This window comes from Sapajus apella, unplaced genomic scaffold (genome assembly GCF_009761245.1).
Source record: "Sapajus apella isolate SASKATOON/1434 unplaced genomic scaffold, GSC_monkey_1.0 scaffold69, whole genome shotgun sequence".
NCBI classification, from domain to species: Eukaryota; Metazoa; Chordata; class Mammalia; order Primates; family Cebidae; genus Sapajus; species Sapajus apella.
In genome coordinates this window covers 7326175-7349189 of record NW_022437009.1, presented here as the reverse complement: position 1 = coordinate 7349189, position 23015 = coordinate 7326175, and the positions used below count along the sequence as shown (strand labels likewise).

The following is a 23015-nucleotide window of genomic DNA, read 5'->3' as shown; positions in this document are numbered from 1 at the left end:
CGGGCGGGTGTGGTGGCTCACGCCTGTAATCCAAGCACTTTGGAGGCCAAGGCAGGTGGATCACCTGAGGTCGGGAGTTCAAGACCAGCCTGAACAACATGGTGAAACCCCTTCTTAAAAAAAAAAAAAAAAAGAATTTAACATAGCAATGTCCAATCTTTCAGTTTCCCTGGACTGCATTGGAAGAAGAATTGTCTTGAACCACACATAAAATACACTAACACTAACATTAGCTTATGAGCTAAAAAAAAAAAAAAGAACCACAAAAACATTTCATATATAATTTTTTTTGATGAAATCTTGCACTGCTGCCCAGGCTGGAATGCAGTGGCATTAACTCACTTCACTGCAACCTCTGCCTCCTGGATTCAGGCAATTCTCCTGCCTCAGCCTCCTGAGGAGTTGGGATTACAGGCACATGCCACCACACCCAGCTAACTTTTTGTATTTTTAGTAGAGATGAGGTTTCCCTATATTGGCCAGACTGGTCTCGAATTCCTGATCTTGTAATCCACCTACCTTAGCCTCCCAAAATGCTGGGATTACAGGCGTGAGCCATGGTGCCTGGTCCATAATGTTTTAAGAAAAATAATGAGGCCGTAGGCCGGGCACAGTGGCTCATGCCTGCAATCCCAGCACTTTGGGAGGCTGAGGCAGAAGAATTGCTTGAACCCGGGAGGCAGAGGTTGCAGTGAGCTGAGATTGTGCCACTGCACTCTAGCCTGGGTGACAGAGTGAGACTTTGTCTCAAAAAAAGAAAGAAGACTGAGTAATTTATTAAAGAAAAGAGGTTTAATTCATTTACAGTTCCACAGGCCGTATAGGAAGCATGATGCTGGTATCTGCTCGGCTACTAAGAAGGCCTCAGGAAACTTACAATCATGGCAGAAGGCAAAGGGGAAGCAGGCACGTCTTACACGGCTGGAGTAAGAGCAAGGGTGGGGGGAGATGCTACATACTTTTATTTTTATTTTATATTTTATTTTTTTAGACTGAATCTCACTCTGTCACCCAAGCTGGAGTGCAGTGGTATAATCTCAGCTCACTGCAACGTCCACCTCCCAGGTTCAAGCGATTCTCCTGCCTCTTCCTCTTGAGTAGCTGGGATTACAGGTGACTGCCACCACACCAAGCTAATTTTTGTATTTTTAATAGAGATGGAGTTTTGCCACGTTGGCCAGACTGGTCTCGAACTCCTGACCTCAAGTGATCTGCCCACCTCAGCCTCCCAAAGTGCTGGGATTACAGGCATGACCCACCACACCTGGCCAACACACTTTTAAACAGTCAAATCTTGTGAGAACTCTATCACTATATAGGACCAAGTGTGGATGGTGTTAAACCATGAGAAACTACCCTCGTGATCCAATCACCTCCCACCAGGCCCCACCCCCAACACTGGAGATTATAATTCAACATGACATTGGCAGAGACGCAGATACAAACCATATCAATTGATGAATAAATTGTTGTAAAAGTGCTCATCAGCACCACTACTCTCCAGCCTGGGCAACAGTGAGACTCTGTCTCAAAAACAAAACAAAACAAACAAAAATGTGCTCATCAACTGTCTAATACTTTACCAGTGACAGGGGTGGGGTATGTTCTGTCATGCTCCCCTTCGATCTTTCATATTTCTTTTTTACTTTTTCTTTTTTTTTTTGAGACAGAGTTTTGCTCTTGCTGCCGGGCTGGAGTGCAACTATCTCGGCTCACTGCAACCTCCGCCTCCTGGGTTCAAGTGATACTCCTGCCTCAGCCTCCTGAGTAGCTGGGATTATAGGCACCCGCCACCACACCCAGCTAATTTTTGTATTTTTAGTAGAAACGGGGTTTCACCATGTTAGCCAGGCTGGTCTCAAACTCCTGACCTCAGGTATTCCACCCGCCTCGGCCTCCCAAAGTGCTGGCATTATAGGCATGAGCCACCACACCCAGCTCAATCTTTCATATTTCTTTTTTTTTTTTTTTTTGAGATGGAGTTTCGCTCTTGTTACCCAGGCAATTCTCCTGCCTCAGCCTCCTGAGTAGCTGGGATTACAGGCACGCACCACCATGCCCAGCTGATTTTTTGTATTTTTAGTAGAGACAGGGTTTCACCATGTTGACCAGGATGGTCTCGATCTCTTGACCTCATGATCCACCCGCCTCGGCCTCCCAAAGTGCTGGGATTACAGGTGTAAGCCACCGCGCCCGGCCCAATCTTTCATATTTCTAAAGGAACCTTATACTTTCTTAATGCTCTCACATCCATTATTGTATTTAATCTTATTCCAATTGTTAAAGAAAGCAGGTCAAGTAGGGAAGCCAAGGCCCAGCATGGTGAATGATCTGCTCGGGAACATACCATGTGGAAACAGCTTCAGGGCCCCCATCTTTCTCTGGCTTCTCTGCCCTCCCCATCTGTTCACGTACTGTTCTCCCTGCTGCATATGATGTTCCCTTTATTAACTGCCACCTAAAGACTCACCTCAGGTGGCACCTCTCCAGGAACTCTTTCTCGGCTTTTCTAAGCCTGGGTTAGAGGCCTCTCCAAGCACTCCTTCCCACTATATCTTGAGTTTACCTCTCTCATAGCATGGATCTAGTCTGTGTCTGCCACATGAGACTCAGAGCTTCCAGAGGGTGGGGACGATGTCATTAATTTCTATATCTGTGTACCTAGCTCTGTACCTTGCACACTGCTTTTTAAATGTCTGATAAATTAATGGATGGATGAGCAATGCATAGATAGAGTGGTAGTGTGGTTTGCCTAAGGTCACTCAGCTGAAATTATAAACTCAAAAACAAATGTTTAAGGAAGGTTGGCTTTTGGCTCGGAGAGGCCAAGGTGCAAATTTCTTCAGTTGTCCCAAATCCAGATTCATCCAACACCAGCTGCCTCCACCATGCCTCCGAAGTTCATCCCCAATGAGATCAAAGTCTCATACCTGTGGTGCATCAGGGGTGAAGCGGTGCCACTTCTGCCCTGGCCCCCAAAGTCGGCCTTCTAGGTCTTTCTCCAAAAAAGGTTGGTGATGACATTGCCAAGGGAACAGGTGACTGGAAAGGCCTGAGGATTACAGTGAAATTGACCGTTCAGAACAGACAGGCCCAGACTGAGGTGGTGCCACTTCTGCCTCTGCCATGATCATCAAATCCCTGAAGGAAACACCAAGAGACAGAAAGACACAGAAAAACATCAAACACAGCGGGAATATCACTTTTGATGAGATCATCAGCATTGCTCAACAGATGCGGCACGGATCTTTAGCCAGAGAACTCTCTGGAACCACTGAAGAGATCCCGGGGACTGTCCAGTCTGTGGGCTGTAATGTTGATGGCTGCCATCCTCATGACATCATAGATGACATCCACAGTGGTGCTGTGGAATGCCAGCTAGTTAAGAAGTACAAAGGAACGTATCCAAGACTGAGTAATCTCTAAAGAACCAAAAAAAAAAAGTACAAAGGAAAATATTTCAATAAAGGATCATTTGACAACTGGTGAAGAAGAAGAAGAAGAGGAAGAGGAAGACAAAGAAGAAGAAGGAAGAAGAAGAAGGAGAAGAAGAACAAGAAGATTATTGAAGCTGGGCACTGTGGTTTGTGCCTGTAATCCCAGTAACTCAGGAGGCTGAGGCAGGGGGGATCACTTGATGCCAGGAGTTCAAGGCTGCAGTGAGCTATAATTATGCCACTGCATTCCCGCCTGGACAACAGAGAAAGACCCTGTCTCTGGGGGAAAAACACTGAGTAAATGCATTATGAACTCGGGTTTTTACCTAAGTATTTTGCAGTACGTCATGCCAGGTGTCCTGGCTTCTAGTGCCACATGCTCCCCATTGCCCTCTCATGAGTGCCCATCACAGAATGGGGGAGCAAGGGAGTCAGACTCTGGACCTGTTATTTACAGCCTGTTAAGGAAGCACCGGAGCTTGAAAACCTGCCCCAGGAAGGTAAATGGTGTCCCTCAGCTCCTTTGCTGGCCCAGAGTCACTGATTCCCACCCCTTGCAAGGTAAATATGGTCATTCAGACATATGGTTCCTAAATGTTTCAAACCCCTTTAGCAGGGCACAGGAAAGGGTGCCAGTGACCTGAGGTCTTGCACACTGTCCCGTACTGGGACTTGCACAACTTGGTGAGAGCAGGTCATTCCATCCTGAACCCCCAGCTGTGCCCCATGAGGAGCTCTGGGAAGCCCAGCAGCTGCTGCTGTTAGTGCTGCTACTGCAGGGCCAGAAGTTAAGGCACCAAAAATTGAACTGTCTTGTATTGATTTGAATTCCTCTGAAACAGATCCTGAGACAAGGATGTGAGTGCAAAGCATTTTTGGGGAGGTAATCTCAGGAAACACCCATCAGGAGTGGGAAAGTGATATAGGGAAGGAAAGGAAGTTAATAAAGGGGGCCAGGCACAGTGGCTCATGCCTGTACTTTGGGAGGCTCAGGCAGGCGGATCACCTAAGGTCAGGTGTTTGAGACCGGCTTGACCAATAGGAAGAAACCCTGTCTCTACTAAAAATACAAAGTTAGCCACGCATGGTGGCAGGTGCCTGTAATCCCAGCCACTCAGGAGGCTGAGGCAGGAAAATCACTCGAACTCGGGAGGCAGTGGTTGGGGTGAGCCAAGATCATGACATTGCACTCCAGCCTGGCAACAAGAGCAAAACTCCATTAAAAAAAAAAAAAGTTAATAAAGGGATGTTACCAAGCCAGTTAACGCTGTGGGCAACCGGAGCCCTATCCTGCTGGGGAATGTCAGGAGATGACATGGGACATGCTGTCATGAAGCAGCTGAGGGCAAGGAAGCCAGGTGCTTATGCCCCACCCTGTTGCCACTTCCCATTTTGCCTCTGGGGGCTTCCACTCTCTGGCACTTCTACTTTGCCAGGCATGTAGATGTTCTAAATGGGCAACCTTGGATGGGCAGAGGTGAATGCCAAGGTTATATGGATGGAAACTAGGCAGAGCTCACTCAGCATTCTAGCCTGGCTTGGCGTCATCTGAGCTTCATCCTCATCTTCTGTAAAACGAAGGGAACAATCCATTTCTCCAGCCAGGTGGTGGTGAAGTTAGTGGAGATGAAGGTATGTGACACTACTTGGTAAGACAGAGGGGGATGATTGACAGTTAGAACTAATGCCAACTCCCCATCTCCCGGCACATTAAAGAGAGATTTAGAAATTAAACACCGAAGAGATTGCCAAGCAGGTTGACTCCAAGGGGAAATGGCTTTAGATGTAGATCTCGATGAACTTCCTGAGTTGGCTGATGATAGAAGCAGGAGCTCCCCAGGCTGCGCAAAACTACTGGTCAATTCACACCTAACCCATGCGCAAACCTCAAGGAGGGAAAGTCAGTTTATTCTCAGCTCCAACCTGTGGTTCAATTATTCTCCAGTGGACAGGAACTGCCAGGGAAGGACAAAGCTGCTATGGTAATGAAGGGCTGTTTACTGCTCAGCAGGAGGGAAGGGCAAACCAGAATGTGGTCAAGAATGATGAATCTGCCCCATTGGGTGCAGCTCATTGAATGGATGGCATGTGTGATTTATAAGCTCTCTCCCTTGAAAATCCAAAAGTTTCTGAGTGGAGAGGGGAATGAAGAATGAAGGAAAGGACTAAGATAGAGACAGAGGTCTCTGTTTATTCTTCTCTTTCCCCATTATCAGCCAAGGCAGTAAATTCAGCAAATCTACTTGACACTAATCTTGTTAAACTAATTTACTGTAATTCAGTTCACTGTGGGGATAATCAAATTTTGTAAACTTTCACAATAGTCTCCAAAGGCTTCATATATCTTGACAGATAAGAGTCTTTAAAATGCCTGTGCCGAGGTCTTAGATAGGGAGAGGAGACGCTGCAGGCTGGTGGGAAGGAGTGATTTCAGAACCCAAAGAAATGCACAGAGCCACTGTCTTCTCTGAATCCCCCCTCTTAGGCCTTCACTCCACCCCCTCCGGGTGGCCTGGCTCCAAAGCTGATGGATGGGACTGAGAGCAGCCTGGGTTGGCAGACAGGGATATCTTACGAATGACAGGGTAGTCACTCCCCACCCTTCCAAATCAAATTGTCCAATAATTGTTGGTCCAATCAGGAGTGTGTCTGGCATATAATCATCATCAATAAAGGCAATTCTTGTGATTATTAGTCAAGATAATGCATATAAACTTATTAAAAAATAAACAGGCACATTGAAATTTTAAAGAGTTTATTTGAGTGGACAGCAACTCATGAGTCAGGCAGGGCCAGACCACAAGCAGTTTGGATTCTACCAAGGGATGCAAAAGAAGAAACCTTTTAGAAGGTGTTTGGGACAAACACAAGGAAAATATTCGCTTGGTTGAACTGTGAAGCCCCTACGTGGTGGTTATAACGCTGGCAGTTTCCTATTGGTGAAATCTCTAGTAGGAACATAGTTGTCAGCTTCTGAATGGTTTAGCTTAACTTTCACATTATGGTTTACATTAATGTGGATTTTAGTTTGTTTACGTAGGAACTAAAGGTGCTGAAGCCATCTCAGCCTAATGGTCTTTGTGGACAAAAAGAGTCAAACTCTGTAAAATATTTGACAAGATTTAGCCTGAGCCAAATATGAGTGACCAATGGCCCATGTCACAGCTCTCAGGAGATGCTGAGAACATGTGGCCAAGTGGATGACCTACAACTTGGCTTTATGCATTTTAGGGAGACATAAAACACCAATCAATAGACGTAGATGTACATTGGTTCAGTCTGCAAAGGCGGGACAACCGGAAGTGCTCACAGGTAGATTCAAAGATTCTCTGATTGGCAATTGGTTAAAAGAGCTAAGCGATTGTCTAAAGACTTAGAATCACTAGAAAGGAATGTCTTCGCTAAGATAAGGGGTTTTAGAGATAAAGGTTTTATAATGCAGAGGAAGCCTCCAGGTAGCAGGCTTCAGAGAAAATAGATTGAAAATGTTTCTCATCAGACTTAAAGAGTCTGTTCCATCAGTCTTGAAGACAATGTTGATGATAATGCTGGTCAGCATTATTTCCAAAAGGGAGGAGGGTATAATGAGGCATGTCTGAATGACCCCTCCCATCATGGGCTGAACTCGTTTTTCAGGTTAACTTTGAAATGTCCTTGATAGAGAGGAGGGTTCCATTCAGATTGTGGGGGTGGGGGGGCCTTAGAGTTTTATTTTTGGTTTACACCTCCCAGTTAACTTCTTTAAACAAAGTATGTAGCATTGTGTCTGTCATACAGCAAATGCTGAAAAATTTTACCTATTTTTTTTTTTTTTTTTTTTTTGAGACGGAGTCTTGCTCTATCACCCAGGCTAGAGTGCAGTGGCGAGATCTTGGCTCACTGCAACCTCCACCTCCTAGATTCAAGTGATTCTCCTGCCTCAGCCTCCTGAGTAGCTGGGATTACAGGCACATGGCACCATGCCCAGCTAATTTTGTATTTTTAGTAGAGACGGGGTTTCACCATGTTGGTCAGGCTGGTCTCGAACTCCTGACCTCATGATCCACCCACCTTGGCCTCCCAAAGTGCTAGGATTACAGATGTGAACCACCGCATCCAGCCAAATGTTACCTGTAATTATCAGGATAAAGTCCTTTTGACCTTAGAGAGATCTCCCAGCCTAATGGAAATGAGGATTGCAAGAGAAGGTATCAGTAGCTCAGGAGAGGAGGCAAGGGGGAGAGAGAGAGAGAGAGAGAGAGAGAGAGAGAGAGAGAGAGAGAGAGAGAGCGCTGAGCTTTTTGGTGTTTAACTTGCTGATTAAAGCAAGCTGTAAATCAAAATGTTAAGACTTTACTCACTGTGATAGTCTAAGCAAGGGGCTAAAACTAGGGGGAGTGCTGGCATCTCCTGTTCCAGCTCTCATGGAAAGCAGTGCACCAGTTGAAGGTTGGGTGGATCAGCATAAACGTAGGTTTCACTGTTGAGAAAGCCCCCAACAAAAGGCTGTGGCAGCTCTATGGACCTTGGAGTTGAGAAAGGGCAAGGGGAAAGGTCGAGAAGTGAAGTCCTGAGTACTGACTTAGAGCAGAGAACAGCGTCTTTAAGGTTTTCTACCTTCCCCCATTAAGGAGACCTGGACAGAAGTCCTTCAAAGAGGTCACCTGAAGAGAACCTCTGCCTGAAGCCTCAGAGAAAGAGATGTAGGAATGTGGGCACTGAATGGGCTAGGAATGTAGATATGCATAAGAACATGGCCCACAGAGGGGCTTGAGACCTTGACTGTGTATGATAACCCTGTGAAGAAGGTTTATCGCTTACAGATAGGCAGCAAGGGACAACAGATGCTGAGGACTCACTGTGACCTATGGCTCAGAAAGCTGCCCGGGGTGCATGGAGTCTCCACTGCACATGTCCCTGAAAGGCAGCCCACCCGGGTTGTATACCTGGGGGTCACATGACACACTGGACTCGTGTTGAAAGCCATCCTTTGCAAGGGGGACTGGATCAGAGCCCGGCTGCTCCAGCCAACTTTCCCTTTATCTCAGGATTTTGCATTTCCAGCACATTCTGTAGTTATTCTTGACAACTACAAGCAAGAAAGGAGGAGACCTGGGGCGATTCAAGGCCACTTGGAGAACTGTTGTGCAACTGCTTGGATCGAGCATGAAGAATCACATGTGGGTTTTTAATCAGGAGCTAGACTCCTCAGAAGGCAGACAATAAAGAATGTCGGATCAGCAATGTTTTCTACAAGGCAAGACCAGGCCAGTGAGCATAAGTTTAGGAACAGAAGCACGGAAACTGGAATGAGTTAGCCTGTGTTCTGAACTTAGGAGTTCTAATCAACTCTGCAGGCAAGGACACTGGAATAGTTCAAGACTGTATGAGTCTCCCGGTCTCTTCTCTTTTGGGATCCCAATTGTTGTCGCAGAGAGAAAAGAAAAACTGAAAGAAAGGCCGGTTGCTGTGGCTCACGCCTGTAATCCCTATACTTCGGGAGGCGGAGGTGGGTGGATCACCTGAGGTCGGGAGTCAGAGACCAGCCTGACCAACATGGTGAAACCCTGTCTCTACTAAAAATACAAAATTGGCTGGGTATGGTGGCACATGCCTGTAATCTCAGCTACTTGGGAAGCTGAGGCAGGAGAATCATTTGAACCCAGGAGGTGGAGGTTGCAGTGAGCCGAGACTGCACCACTGCACTCCAGCGTGGCCAAAAAGAGCAAAACTCCGTCTCAAAAAAAAAAAAAGAAATGAAATGAAAAGAAAGAAAAACTGAAACAAGGCAACTGTGTTTTCATTCTGATAAAACCTGTCCACCCACCACCCTTCCACCCCACCCCACCAGCCCCAGCTATCTGCAAGGCCACTGGCTATGAAACTAACAAGTTCCCTTTAGTGTGAAAAGGACTGTAGGACTTCACACTGTTTAGTGGGAGCAGAAGACAGCCCGGGGGAATGGAAGAACTTTCTCCGTTACAAAAGAGTTGGCAAATAAGTTTTCATTTCAAGTAATTTTCTCCCCTTTGCCCTTTAACCCCAGGAGATTAGAGAGATGGTTACTGACAGTTCTTGTAATTTGCATTTCAAAGTAATGTATGCAAAAATAACACATTTCAGCACACACCATTAGCATATTAAAACAAATTAGCTTTAGGTCGGTTGCCATTTATATCACTCTAACTCCAAGTCCCCACGTACATTTAGGAAAAAAAGAAGGGAGGCAAAGAAGAGACAAAAGTGCAGCAGGGACCTGTAGAGCTACGGGGGGGTGTGTGTGTGTGCATGTGTGTGTGTGCATGTGTGTGTGTGCGCGTGTGTGCGTGCATGTGTGTGCGTGCGTGTGTGTGTGATAGTGCATTGGAGAGAGAGAAAGAGAGCGAGAGAGAAAGAGGAGAGAGAAAGAGAGAGAGTGTGTATTGGGTACAGAGAGATACATGGAGGGGATCTGGCCTGAAGGAAAACTGTCCCTTATGAATGGAAATTGGGTAATTGATTCATTGAAATGTTTTTCTCTCTCACCTCCTGCTCCACCCTATTCCCCTAGAGGAAGGAAGGCAAAAAAGAAAGTAGAGAAGGTAGCCTAATTATACTCCCATCTGGCTGGTAAAGCAGGGAGCACCCAAGGGAGGTGGGAGAGCTCAAGCTTCAGCTCCCGGGGCATGTTCTTCATCTCTGCGCACCCAGGCCTGGCTTGTGGAATTCTGACACTCCAGATTGAATGACTGCTGTGAGATGAATGTGGGAAGATGTCCTGTCCTCCAGCAGAGGACACCTCCTTAGGAGATCCTCTCTACTCTACCACCATTGCCATCGACCAAAAATCCTATGGTCTCTTTCATGGGTGTATTTTTTTTTTAGACCGAGTCTCACTCTGTCACCCAGGTTGGAGTGCAGTGGTGCAGTCTCAGCTCACTGCAACCTCCACACCTCCTGGGTTCAAGTGATTCTCCTGCCTCAGCCTCCCGAGTAGCTGGAGGCACGCGCCACCACGCCCGGCTAATTTTTGTATTTTTAGTAGAGATGGGGTTTCACCACATTGGTTAGGCTGGTCTGGATCTCCTGACCTCAGGCGATCCATCAGGCTCAGACTCCCAAAGTGCAGGCATGAGCCACAGCGCCCATCCTCGTGAGTGTATTTAGATGTTGTGGTTATCTATGAGAGGGATCTTAAAGAAAATAGAAACTGCAGGTGAGGGGAAGTTAAAGTATAATTTTTGAAAAGTTAAAAGATGATTCTGTTGTAAATATATAGTGAGCATTTATTTAACTCGTTAATGAGGGAATGGGCAGAATGGTAAAGCCATTTCAAAGAAGGATATATGATACTGTATATATGGCCAGAGAAAGAAAATTTGCTAAGTTAACAATAAAACTTGGTTAATATCCTATGAGGCAATAAAACTGTAATCTTTGGATCTATGTTTTCTATGGAGCAGAGGTGCCATCATTTGCATTTCTACTGGATAAAAAATGACTTACAACTTTTCTTCAGATGAATGGCAGGTGAAGGGAGGTTGCTGAGGTGGGTCTACTCAGCTCTGGGGAAGGAAGAGAGCCTGTCCTTTCCATGCTGCAGTAAGCATGGCAGGAGCAAAAGGACAGGGTGAGAAGGTGCAAAGCAGTGGGGAGCCTTAACATCCAAGGCACAAATATTAAAGAAAGGGGCGTTTAATTAGAGAGAACCTAGAATGAGTGAATCAAACATGAAATTTAGACTCAGAAAGACCTGTATGCAAAATACAGTGCCTGCACAATCTCTTGTTTAACTTCTCAGACGTGGCTTACTCTTCTGTAAAATGAGTTATGTGCAGATTAAATTAGTTACTGTAATGAATGTAAAGAGCCTGGCTCAGATTATGAGGTGAAAAATAGTAGTTGCTAATAGTATTATAATTGTATAATATCTATATAGTTGACAGTGTAGATCTCTGAATTGGGAAAATATACATTAAGAAAGTAGACTGGGGATGGTGGCTCATGCCTATAATCCCAGCACTTTGGGAGGCTGAGGCAGGTGGATCACCTGAGGTCGGGAGTTCGAGACCAGCCTGGCCAACATGGTGAAACCCCATCTCTACTAAAAACACAAAAATTAGCTGGACATGGTGGTGGGTGCCTGTAATCGCAGCTACTTGGGAGGCTGAGGCAGGAGAATCACTGAAACCTGGGAGGCAGATGTTGCTGTGAGCCAAGATCACCCCACTGCACTGCAGCCTGGGTGATAGAGTGAGAAAGAAAGAGAGGAAGAGGAGAAAGAAGAAGGAAAGAAAGAAGGAAGGAAGGAAGGAAGGAAAGAGAAAGAAAGAAAGAAAGGGGGGGGAGGGAGGGAGGGAGGGAGGGAGGAAGGAAGGAAGGAAGGAAGGAAGGAAGGAAGGAAGGAAGGAAGGAAGGAAGGAAGGGAAAGAAAGAAGAAAGAAAGAAAGCAGGGAAGGAGGGAAAGAGGGAAGGAGGGAAGGAAGGGGAAGAGAGGAAGTTGAGATTAGACTGATACTTCTTGTGAGTCCACTCTGTGAAGTTCCAAATATTAGCCACAGAATGTTAGCCTAAAACTCATTCCTCCAACCTTCTGACAATTTTATAAGCACCTAGTTCTCTGTATTACATTTCTTGCAGCTTAAAATAGCCAGAGTGGTTGGTTTCCTGCACAGACCCTGACTGACAAATGAGTTTGAGAGCACAGGCCAAAGGGAACAGTGTCAGAGACTCAAAGTGATGAATACATCATCCAGAAAGAGAGACTAGAGCTGCTCATTGCTGTTTCTCTCTCATATCAACCAAGTCCTTCCCTCATCAATTAAACCCATTTACTCTTTTACTCTCCTCTGTAGAAAACTAGAAGAGCAAGGCATTGGGGAATTACTATCTGCTACAGAAATATGCATCTCAGCCTGGGCTGATTGGAGCCTGGAATATGATGGTGAGGCTCCTACTCACAAATTGGATGGTGATGGAAAGGCCATCCTGATGAGCCAAAAATTTTGTCAGAAGACAGAGTGATGTTGGACAACACCACTGAGCCACAAATTCCACCCACGCAAGACTTAATATATTTCCTGGGACGAAAGTACCTAGGAAACCAAAAGCCTTTCACCTTGCCCCTTGAAGCTAATTTCCCTTTGGCTGACACTGTGTAGCAAAGTGTATTAATACCCATGATGGGTGATCAGCCTTCAATAAATAATGCTGGTTGTTCTAATGTACCTGGCATGAAATATTCAGAGCTATTAATGCATTTCAGTTTAAATAATCACCAGGGCTTTTGTCCAAATCAGTGGTGAGCTTAGGTTGTATTATCTTTTTTTGCTCATATCAGATGTGGAGTACAGGCTGAAAGTTCCAGGAAGAGGCATTAGGCCACTGACCCTGTGGAGCAGGTGGGAAGCTACATGGTGCAGGCATATGTGACGGGGGAGTGGACAGACCCCTAGCTTGGGGTCCAGGATTCCTGGGTCCTGTCCCAAACTGAAGTATAGCCAGTGCCAAGAGACTCAAGGCTCATCTGGTCTTGGGAAACAGACCAGGGCATTAGAGGATATCTCCCCCAGTCCTTGATTGTAAGGATTTCAAATGCTTCCAGCCTTTTAAGCCTGCATAAGAGACCATGGGGGCCAGGCGCAGTGACTCACACCTTTAATTCCAACACTTTGGGAGGCTGAGGTGGACAGATCACGAGGTCAGGAGTTCAAGGCCATACTGATTAACACGGTGAAACCCCGTCTCTAGTAAAAATACAAAAATTAGCCAGGTGTGGTGGCACTTGCCTGTAATCTCAGCTACTCAGGAGGCTGAGGCAGGAGAATCACTTGAACCCGGGAGGTGGAGGTTGCAGTGAGCTGAGATCACGCCATTGCACTCCAGCCTGGGCAACAAAGCAAGACTCTGTCTCAGAAAAAAAAAAAAAGAGAGAGAGAGAGACCATGGGAGAGTGATCATATAGAATGAGAGTAGGACTCAAATTACCAAGCAGCAAGGCCTCTGTGGGAGACTTTGAGCAGCTGGAGATATAAGAAGGCTGAGCTCAGGCCTTCTGTCAGCAGAGGGATGGCTGACATGGCTATAAATCATGTCTGAAGACTTGCGATCCGGATTGACAGGTGGTAAGCGTGGGAAGTGTCTGAAAGGTGAGCTGATAGGAATGAATGAATCCGGGCCCAGTGGGGCAGGAGTGCTTCCCACCTCCATTTCCCTTCTTCTGTTAATTTTTACAGCAGTAAATCAGAAGAAAAGAATGTTGGTGTGGGGAGCGCTCCTGATCTGCCCGAATTGCCCAGCCCGAATTGCCTGGGCTCCCCCATTGCCCTGCACCCTCCCAAGATCTTCGAAGCATCCCACATGCCCTGGCTCAGATGGAGTTCATTAAGAACAAAATCCAGGCTGGGCATGGTGGCTCTCACCTGTAATCCCAGCACTTTGGGAGGCCGAGGAAGGTGGACCACCTGAGTTCAGGAGTTGGAGGCCAGCATGACAAACATGGAGAAACACCATCTCTACTAAAAATACAAAATTAGCCGGGCGTGGTGGCACATGCCTATAATCCCAGCTATTCAGAAGGCTGAGGCAGGAGAATCATTTGAATCTGGGAGGTGGAGGTTGCGGTGAGCCAAGATCACACCACTGCACTCCAGCCTGAGCAACAAGAGCAAAACTCTGTCCCAAAAAATAGAAAGAGAGAGAGAGAATGAAACCCAAGGGGATTTGAAAGGAAGGAAGGGCAGGGTGCTTTCATTCCACTCAGGCCTCCATGTCTCCTTCCTTTGCCCAACCAGAGACCACTATAGGAACAGGAGGCTTCAGAGATGGAATTAGCTTTCTGAGATCTACTCCTAGAATCCCAGCTGAAAGCTTAAATATTTTCTCTTCCTATTCTTAGGGAATACCCCTCCCCTCACTCTTGCCCCTTCTCCCATCCTTCCATCAGCCTGGATCACTCAAGTGCTTTCACCATGACTTTCCTTCACTGCGGCTTCCCAGCAGCTCCATTCCAATCTCACAGCTAATAGATTGATCTACATTCCCCAATATGGCAGCTCTGTCCAGCTGATGCCGATTTCCCCTGAAGTTTGCTATAGTCAGCCACTTCTTAGCACTCAGAAGCCAGGAGTAAGTTTGGGAAAAAAGCCCACCATTCAGACTGGCTTTAGGCCATATTCAGAGACCTTATATATGTATATAACCAGTTATTCAGCTAGTGTTACTCAGCCTCAAACCTACACTTCTTTACTGGGCCTTGTGAAGCTGGGGCAAGAACTTTGAAAACCACATTTCTGCTTTGCTAACTGGTACCCTGTTAGATTCTGCCAGTATAGCGTAACCAGGGAGACTGGCAGGCTGGAGGAGGAAGACAGCATGCCTTTTTCCTCTTCTCTTCCTGTTCCTATCAACATTGCCGAGCCTCGCTTCTACACAGGGCAGAGGCAGTTCATTCCAGTAGCAGTAGCTGGCTTCAATTTGTAATTGCCTCACCACTGTTCAACTTCTTTTTTTTTTTTTTTTTTTAAGATAGATTCTCACACTGTCTCCCAGGCTGGAGTGCAGTGGCACGATCTTGGCTTCCTGCAACCTCCCACTCCCGAGTTCAAGCGATTCTCCTGCCTCAGCCTCCCAAGTAGCTGGGATTACAGGCACGCACCACCGTGCCTAGCTAGTTTTTGTATTTTTAGTAGAGACGGGGTTTCATCATGTTGGCCATGCTGGTCTCTAACTCCTGACCTCAGGTTATTTGCCCACCTCGGCCTTCCAAAATGCTGGGATTACAGGCATGAGCCACCATGCCCAACCCTTTTTTTTTTTTTTTTTTTTGGGACAGGGTCTCACTCCATCTCCCAGGCTGGAGTGCAGTGGTGCAGTCATGGCCACTGCAGCCTCACCCACCCTGACTCAAGTGATTCTCCCATCTCAGCCTCCCGAGTAACTGGGACCACAGGTGTGTGCCACCATACTCAGCTAATATTTTTCTTTTTTGGAGAGACGATGTCTCACTATGTTGTGCAGGCTTGGCTTGAACTCTGGGACTCAAGCGATCCTTCTGCCTCGGCCTCCCAAAGTGCTGGGGTTACAGGAGTGAACCACCATGCCCAGCCTCAACTTCTAAATGTTGGATGCACCAGAGCCAGCGTCCAGTCCTGCAGGCTTATCACTTCTCTGTATAGACCTTCTCCCTGAACGATTTCAGCTCCTTTATGGATTTATGTGCTATTCCCATGTCTGTCAAATCTGTATCTCTAGTTCTGACTCTTCCCTACACTCTACATTTGAAGTGTTAGGAATTTGGGTCTATAGGCCTCTTCAATTTTATAAAGCCAAACATAACTTTTTATTTCTCCTCTTCCGAACAGGCACCTCTTTTAAATCTGCTTCATTTTAATAGACACTACCAACAACAACCAGTGGCTCAAGCCAAGCATCCCCGGGTCACCCTAGCGTCTTTCTTTTGCTCTCACAATTCCCCTAATCCCACGCAGTCCATCAGCAAAATCTAACTGACTTTCCACCATCTTCACTGCTTCACACAGTCAAGCAACCCCTGGCTCAGAGTGAGCCGAGTAGAGAATCAGGAAAGCTCTTTATGTAAGGCTTCTAGAATACTCAGTCACAGAATCTCAGAGTGTGACGACTCCTGTTTCTAAATAAAAGGAAAGTTGGGATAACAAATCTGGTGGGGATGAAACCAGACCGTGCCGGGGAGGGGCTGGTGGGAGCCCTCAAAGAGGCAGGATGGAAGAGAGCTAAAACCAGAAAGCTGTCTTTTTTGATGACTTCTCTACCCCAGAAGGGCCACATGCTCCCCTATGATTACTTGCACCTACCTGGGACCGTGTGTGCTGGCGACGGCCCGTAATTACCCATAATGACTTCTCAGGGCTCAGCCCAGGTAGGAGCCCAGATATTTCAAGATAATTACTTTTCTTCCCTTTTTTTTTTTTTTTTTTTTTTTTTTCTGAGACGGAGTTTCACTCATGTTACCCAGGCTGGAGTGCAATGGCGCGATCTCGGCTCACCGCAACCTCCGCCTCCTGGGTTCAGGCAATCCTCCTGCCTCAGCCTCCTGAGTAGCTGGGATTACAGGCATGCACCACCATGCCCAGCTAATGTTTTGTATTTTTGGTAGAGACGGGGTTTCACCATGTTGACCAGGATGGTCTCGATCTCTTGACCTCGTGATCCACCCGCCTCGGCCTCCCAAAGTGCTGGGATTACAGGCTTGAGCCACCGCGCCCGGCCTTTTTCTTCCCTTTTTATTCTGTGTTAGCTCCCTGCATGGATTGAAAGGTGCTTATTAACACAAGTGCCCCTGATAATTAGGTTGGTCCTGGCTTCATTAAACATGGATGGGTTTCCTACTTGTGGGTCCAGACAAGAGAAGGCCAGAAAACAGGACTCTCCTCCACATGGGTCTCCGGGTGCAGGTAGAGCAAGGGAGCACTTTCTTCTCATGTTACTGAGTTGAGCTGAGTGAAAAGGGAGGCAAGAGGCAGAAGGCAAAGCAACTGGAAGAGGCCTTTTCCCCATTTATCCCATCTACAAGCTGAACCTTGGTATTCTTTTTCTTTTTTTTTTTTTTTTTTTTTTTGGCTGAGTGCTTTTATGTAGATATCTTTTTTTTTTTTTTTGAGACGGAGTTTTGCTGTTGTTACCCAGGCTGTAGTGCAATGGTGCGATCTCGGCTCACCGCAACCTCCACCTCCTGGGTTCAAGCAATTCTCCTGCCTCAGCTTCCCGAGTAGCTGGGACTACAGGTGTGCGCCATCATGCCCAGCTAATGTTTGTATTTTCAGTAGAGACGAGGTTTCACCATGTTGACCAGGATGGCCTCGATCTCTTGACCTCGTGATTCACCCACCTCAGCCACCCAAAGTGCTGGGATTATAGGCATGAGCCACTGCGCCCGGTTGAGCCTTGATATTATCTGTTCATTGGGCTTAGAACCAGAGACTATCAAAGCTAGAAGAGACCTCAGATATGGATGTTCACATTTTTATCCTAAAAAAAGAGGTGAGAAGCCTCTGCAGGTCCAGAGAAGGGATAGAACTTGCTCAAGATCACACAGCTTAGCAGTGCCAAAACCTTGCTCGAAACCCAGGTTCCTTGGCTACTCCAGGCATAGCGGTCCTTGGTGTATCTCACAGGGATCCGAAGGCGGGAGAGAGGAAAGTGGTGTGAAAGTGAAGGACCCCACGCAGAGGGAGACCTTCCTTGTCTGGGCTGTGCTGCTCATGAGGTCCTGGGCTCCAGGCCTGGGGCGGTCAGCCTCCGGAGTCTCCTTACCTGCCCTGCTTGCCTCACAGGGCCCTGGGGAGGAGGGGGCTTGTGCAAGTGCCTTGAGAGGCAACACCGGTCAAGCTGTTCTACCAGCCAGGTGTGCTCTCTCCTGACTCTGTCTCCCCAAATCCCCACTTGCGCCCTTTCTCCCAGGAGCCTGAGGATGCTGCTGAGCTCAGCCAGTCACACCAGCCTCAATCAGCATCAACAACAGCCACTTCTCCATTTGCTTTCTGAATTATTTAGCCCTCCTCTCTCCAGCCCACCCCCAGACCTTTTACCACATGAAACCTTTAAAAAGGCCCAAGCCTTGGCTTGGGAAACAACATTTCCTTACTGTCCCTGCCATAACCTTTTGGAGAGGGCACATCTCTATGTAGATTGGTTTTCCCCTTCACCGTGCCTCATGGTAATTGACAGTGTCTGGGTCTTAATGAGGGAGCAGGCCCAGCCAGGACGAGGCAGAGGCCCTGCCCTTTGCTAGTCCCTGGTTGGAGGTCCTGGCTATGGGTTCTCCCATCCATTCTTGCTGAGCACTTGCCGAATATTTAATATCTTTCATCCAGCAAGCCAGCGGCAGCCCTGGGGCTGGAAGGCTCCAGAGGTCATTTTGTCCCTTCCCCGGCTTTCAGGCTGTGCATCTCATCCGAGGTAGACAGATGGTGGCCTCTTCCCTGAGGCTGAGGCTTTCCCGCCCTCACCCCTAGCCCCAGCTCATTTAAGACCTGGAGAGACTTCTGTGTTGACTACCTGGAAGCTGCTGATTGTTGTAAATGCCCCAGAGGAACAGCCCAGGGGGAGAGTGGGGGAGCTCTTATGGGGTAGGGATGGGGAAGTCAGGGGCGGAAAAGTCCTTGGGAGCCAGGACCAGAGGATGAAACGTTCTGCTGTGTGGGGCTCAGGAGAGTCCAGCTGAGACTGAGGAAGTCCTGCCTGTTTTGTTTCATTTGTTTGTTTGTTTTTGAGACAGAGTCTCACTCTGTCACCCAGGCTGGAGTGCAGAGGCACCATCTCAGCTCACTGCAACCTCCGCCTCCCGGCTTCAAGCAATTCTCCTGCCTCAACCTCCTGAGTAGCTGGGATTACAGGCATGTGCCGCCACGCCCGGCTAATTTTTGTATTTTTAGTAGACACTGGGTTTTACCAAGTTGGCCAGGCTGGCCTTGATCTCCTGACCTCAAGTGATCCTCCCTCCTCGGCCTCCCAGCGTGCTAGAATTACAGATGTGAGCAGCCGTGCCCGGCCCTGCCTGCTTCTTTGTGTCTCATTTGCATTCATCTGTCTGTCTGCAGGTCCTGGAGTCTGAACCAGCCGACAGTCCTGCCCTCCTCTCCACTCCCCGCCTGCCCTCTGGGCCCCGCTTGTAGAAAGCTACAATCTGGCTCCATAGAGCCCCCAGAAGGAAGCACCCCTTGCCCCTCCCAGTGCCCACTCACCTGGCTCTTCTGGGCATCTCCCAGCCCTCTGGCCCACCACAGTCTTGGTTTCCTGCCTGCAGTTCCCTAGCGCTCTTTTCCTAAATGGCAATGGCCAACTCAGCTGGCATCACAGAGCATGCCTAATGTGGCTGGCACCCACCTGGCCTCACCCTTCCTTTCCCATCCTCAGAGCTGGAAGTGACCCTACAAAGTTGGCAGACATCCCACACCCCAATCCCCTTTCACTCTCACCGCTCTCAGCTTGTTTTTTTGTATTTTATTTTTTCTTCTTTTTTTGGAGATGAAGTTTTGCTGTTGTCCCCCCAGGCTGGAGTGCAATGGCACCATCTCAGCTTGTTGTGACCTCCACCTCCCGGGTTCACGTGATTCTCCTGCCTCAGCCTCCCAAGTAGCTGCGATTACAGGCTCATGCCACCACGCCCGGCTAATTTTTGTATTTTTAGTAGAGATGGGGTTTCACCATGTTGGCCAGGCCGGTCTCAAACTCCTGACCTCAACTGAACCACCCACCTCAGATCACTTGAGGTCAGGAGTGTGAGACCAGCCTCCCTAAGTGCTGGGATTACAGGTGTGAGCCACCACCTCCAGCTGACAAAGTTTAAATCTGCGCCCTTCTGACACCTCCTCTGTCTGGTGAACTTGGACCTTCCTTCAAACTTTAGTGCAGAGGCCAGTCTCTTGGAATCCCCCACGTTCTCCAGCCTCTCAGAGCAGGACACGATAGCCTGTCCAACACCTCCTCTCCCTGACCCTGCATCGTATCCTGGTCCTTTGAAACACTTCCCAGGTGTGTGAATTTACTGGTATTTCTGTCTACGTGTTAGTCTGTTATCTCCAGGCAGGGCAGGAAAGTGTCTTCAGTGCTCATGGCCTTATTTCCTGTACCTGGTCTGGAATCCAGTAGTCGTAGCAAGCAATAGGAGCTCAGTAAATATTTGTTGAATAAACAAATAATTCTGTGAGGCCTGGAGGAAGGGTGGGCAGTGTCTCCAATGGACTGTGACAATGACCTTAGTAAAAGTCTGGGATTGGAGTCCAGAAACCTTGTGTGGCCCCCTCTGCATCCCTGTAGTCACAGGGTTGGGTGCTTGATGAGCCTGCCTGGCAAGTCAGGCCAGGTGCCTGGCGTGATGGGACAGTGCCATCTAGCTGCAGCTGGGGCCAGAGCAGCAACAGGGCCCGCGAGTTGGCATGGTCAAAGCGATGTCACATAGGGAGTCCCTGGGCACTGCTAATTCCTTAGCAAGCAAGCAGCTAAGGGGTCGACACAACCTCAGCTTAATTGTTCTTCAGCTTGGGGCCTAGGCTGCTATAGGGGAGCCCAGGGTCAGGCTTGAGATGCCCTCAAAGGAGCCCCAGGTGGATACTGGACTTCTCAAAAGAACCTGGAAATGGGACCACGTGTGATCAGGCTACTTACAGAGGTAGTGTCCAGGTCACTGGGTGTTGTCCTATTGTACGCTTGATGGCCCCACCATACAGGGGAAGGAACAATTGTGTGTGTCCCCAGGACTGTTGAGGGTGCTGGGAGCCAGGCCCCTGATCACATCCTCACACTAGACCTGATCTGTCCAGGGGGCAGGGACAGGGTCTGCACTATCTTGTCTTCCTCACAGCCTGGCACAGGCTCGGCAAGGCCTTGCTCTGCAGCTCTGCCTGGCAGAAGCTGGTCAGTGTGAGAAAAGCCTTCTAGCAGTTGGAGCTCCCTGGGCACCAAAAGGGCTGCTTGGTGAGAGGATGAGTCCATCACGGTCAGTGCTCAGGCCGAGGCGGCCTTAGCTGCTTCCACCGCTAAGCTGGAAGTGCTGTGTTGGGCTGGACTAGACGCCTTCTGATATTCCTTAACTTGACAATTGCATAAAATGTAAACTGCTCAATGCATAGCCCTCCCCTAGCACTTTAACACTGTTCACTGCAAATCTGTGTCACAAGCTAGGATCCTCGAGAAGCAAACTCAGAGCATGCAGGACATCTGTTAGGGAGTTTTGGGATGATCCCTTGTGGAAGAGTGGGGACAATGGCAGTGAGAATGGACAGAGGGAGACGTCGAGCTGCACTGGAGTCTGAACAACAGCCCCAGTTGACCCTGCAGGGAGCTCAGAGCTGGAATAACCATCAGAGTTGTGTCAAATTGGGGAGAGCAGGCTGGGTGTTCATAGCTCGCATGGATCTGACATTGGGTGCAGGCTGGCCTGGGCAGGTGGTGTGATCTGAGGCAGTCCTGGAAGCGGCTGGCAGCGCTCCCCAAGGGTGGGAGAACGGAGAGAGTGAAAGGGGATTGGGGTGTGGGGTGTCTGCCAACTTTGTAGGGTCACTTCCAGCTCTGAGGATGGGAAAGGAATGAGGATGCCCTGAGCTAGCGGGGGCTCAGACCCCTGACTCATGGAACCAATCAATTCTATAAAGATCAAAATGCAAAACTAACGACAAATGTTGTTTAGACCTATGTGGCAAAATTTTTAAAAAGCAAGAGAATGATAAACACAAATTTAAATGGCAATTACCTCTTCCACAGGGAGGCAGAGGGGTGGATGAAAAGGCACATACATATAGGAAGATGCAAGTTGTTAAGTGATTTCTAGTTCTGGTGAGTAATGGGCTCTTGGGTGTTGGGCATATTTTGTTTTACAACTAACATTTAAAAATATGTTTTGTGAGCTGGGAGTGGTGGCTCACGCCTGGAATCCCAGCACTTTGGGAGGCTGAGGCGGGCAGATCATGAGGCCAGGGATTCGAGACCAGGCTGACCAAGATGGTGAAACCTTGTCTCCACTTAAAAATACAAAAATTAGTTTCTTCTCCGATAAAACACCAAATGGCGGGGGGGGGCGGGCCTGGAGACCCCGAGGGCCCTGGGATGGGGAACCGCGGTGGCTTCCGCGGAGGTTTTGGCAGTGGTATCCGGGGCCAGGGTCGCGGCCGTGGACGTGGCCGGGGCCGAGGCCGCGGAGCTCGCGGAGGCAAAGCCAAGGATAAGGAGTGGATGCCTGTCACCAAGTTGGGCCGCCTGGTCAAAGACATGAAGATTAAATCTCTGGAGGAGATCTATCTCTTCTCTCTGCCCATCAAGGAATCTGAGATCATTGACTTTTTCCTGGGGGCCTCTCTCAAGGATGAGGTTTTGAAGATTATGCTGGTGCAGAAGCAGACCCGTGCAGGCCAGCGCACCAGGTTCAAGGCGTTTGTTGCTATTGGGGACTACAATGGTCACGTCGGTCTGGGTGTTAAGTGTTCCAAGGAGGTGGCCACTGCCATCCGTGGAGCCATCATCCTGGCCAAGCTCTCCATTGTCCCCGTGCGCAGAGGCTACTAGGGGAACAAGATCGGCAAGCCCCAGACCGTCCCTTGCAAGGTGACAGGCCACTGTGGCTCTGTGCTGGTGCGCCTCATCCCTGCGCCCAGGGGCACTGGCATTGTCTCTGTACCTGTGCCCAAGAAGCTGCTTATGATGGCTGGTAGTGATGACTGCTACACCTCAGCTAGGGGCTGCACTGCTACCTTGGGCAACTTCGCCAAGGCCACTTTGATGCCATCTCTAAGACTTACAGCTACCTGACCCCCGATCTGTGGAAGGAGACTGTATTCACCAAGTCTCCCTATCAGGAATTCACGGACCACCTCGTCAAGACCCACACCAGAGTCTCTGTGCAGAGGACCCAAGCTCCAGCTGTGGCTACAACATAGGGTTTTTATACAAGAAAAATAAAGTCAATTAACATTGCAAAAAAAAAAAAATTAGCTGGGCATAGTGGTGCGCACCTGTAATCCCAGCTGCTTGGGAGCCTGAGGCAGGAGAATTGCTTGAACACGGTTGCAGTGAGCTGAGAGCACACCATTGCGCTCCAGCCTGGGCAACAGGGAGAGACTCAATCTCAAAAAAAAAAAAAAAAAAAAA

General features: G+C 48.3%; 1 pseudogene across 1 annotated transcript; it reads left to right on the top strand.

Moving 5' to 3' along the window:
* The first annotated feature begins 21950 nt into the window (after positions 1 to 21950).
* LOC116531087 lies at positions 21951 to 22840 on the top strand (annotated as a pseudogene). The gene has a single exon (XR_004260262.1). The product of XR_004260262.1 is annotated as a 40S ribosomal protein S2 pseudogene (transcript).
* The last annotated feature ends 175 nt before the right edge of the window (positions 22841 to 23015 follow it).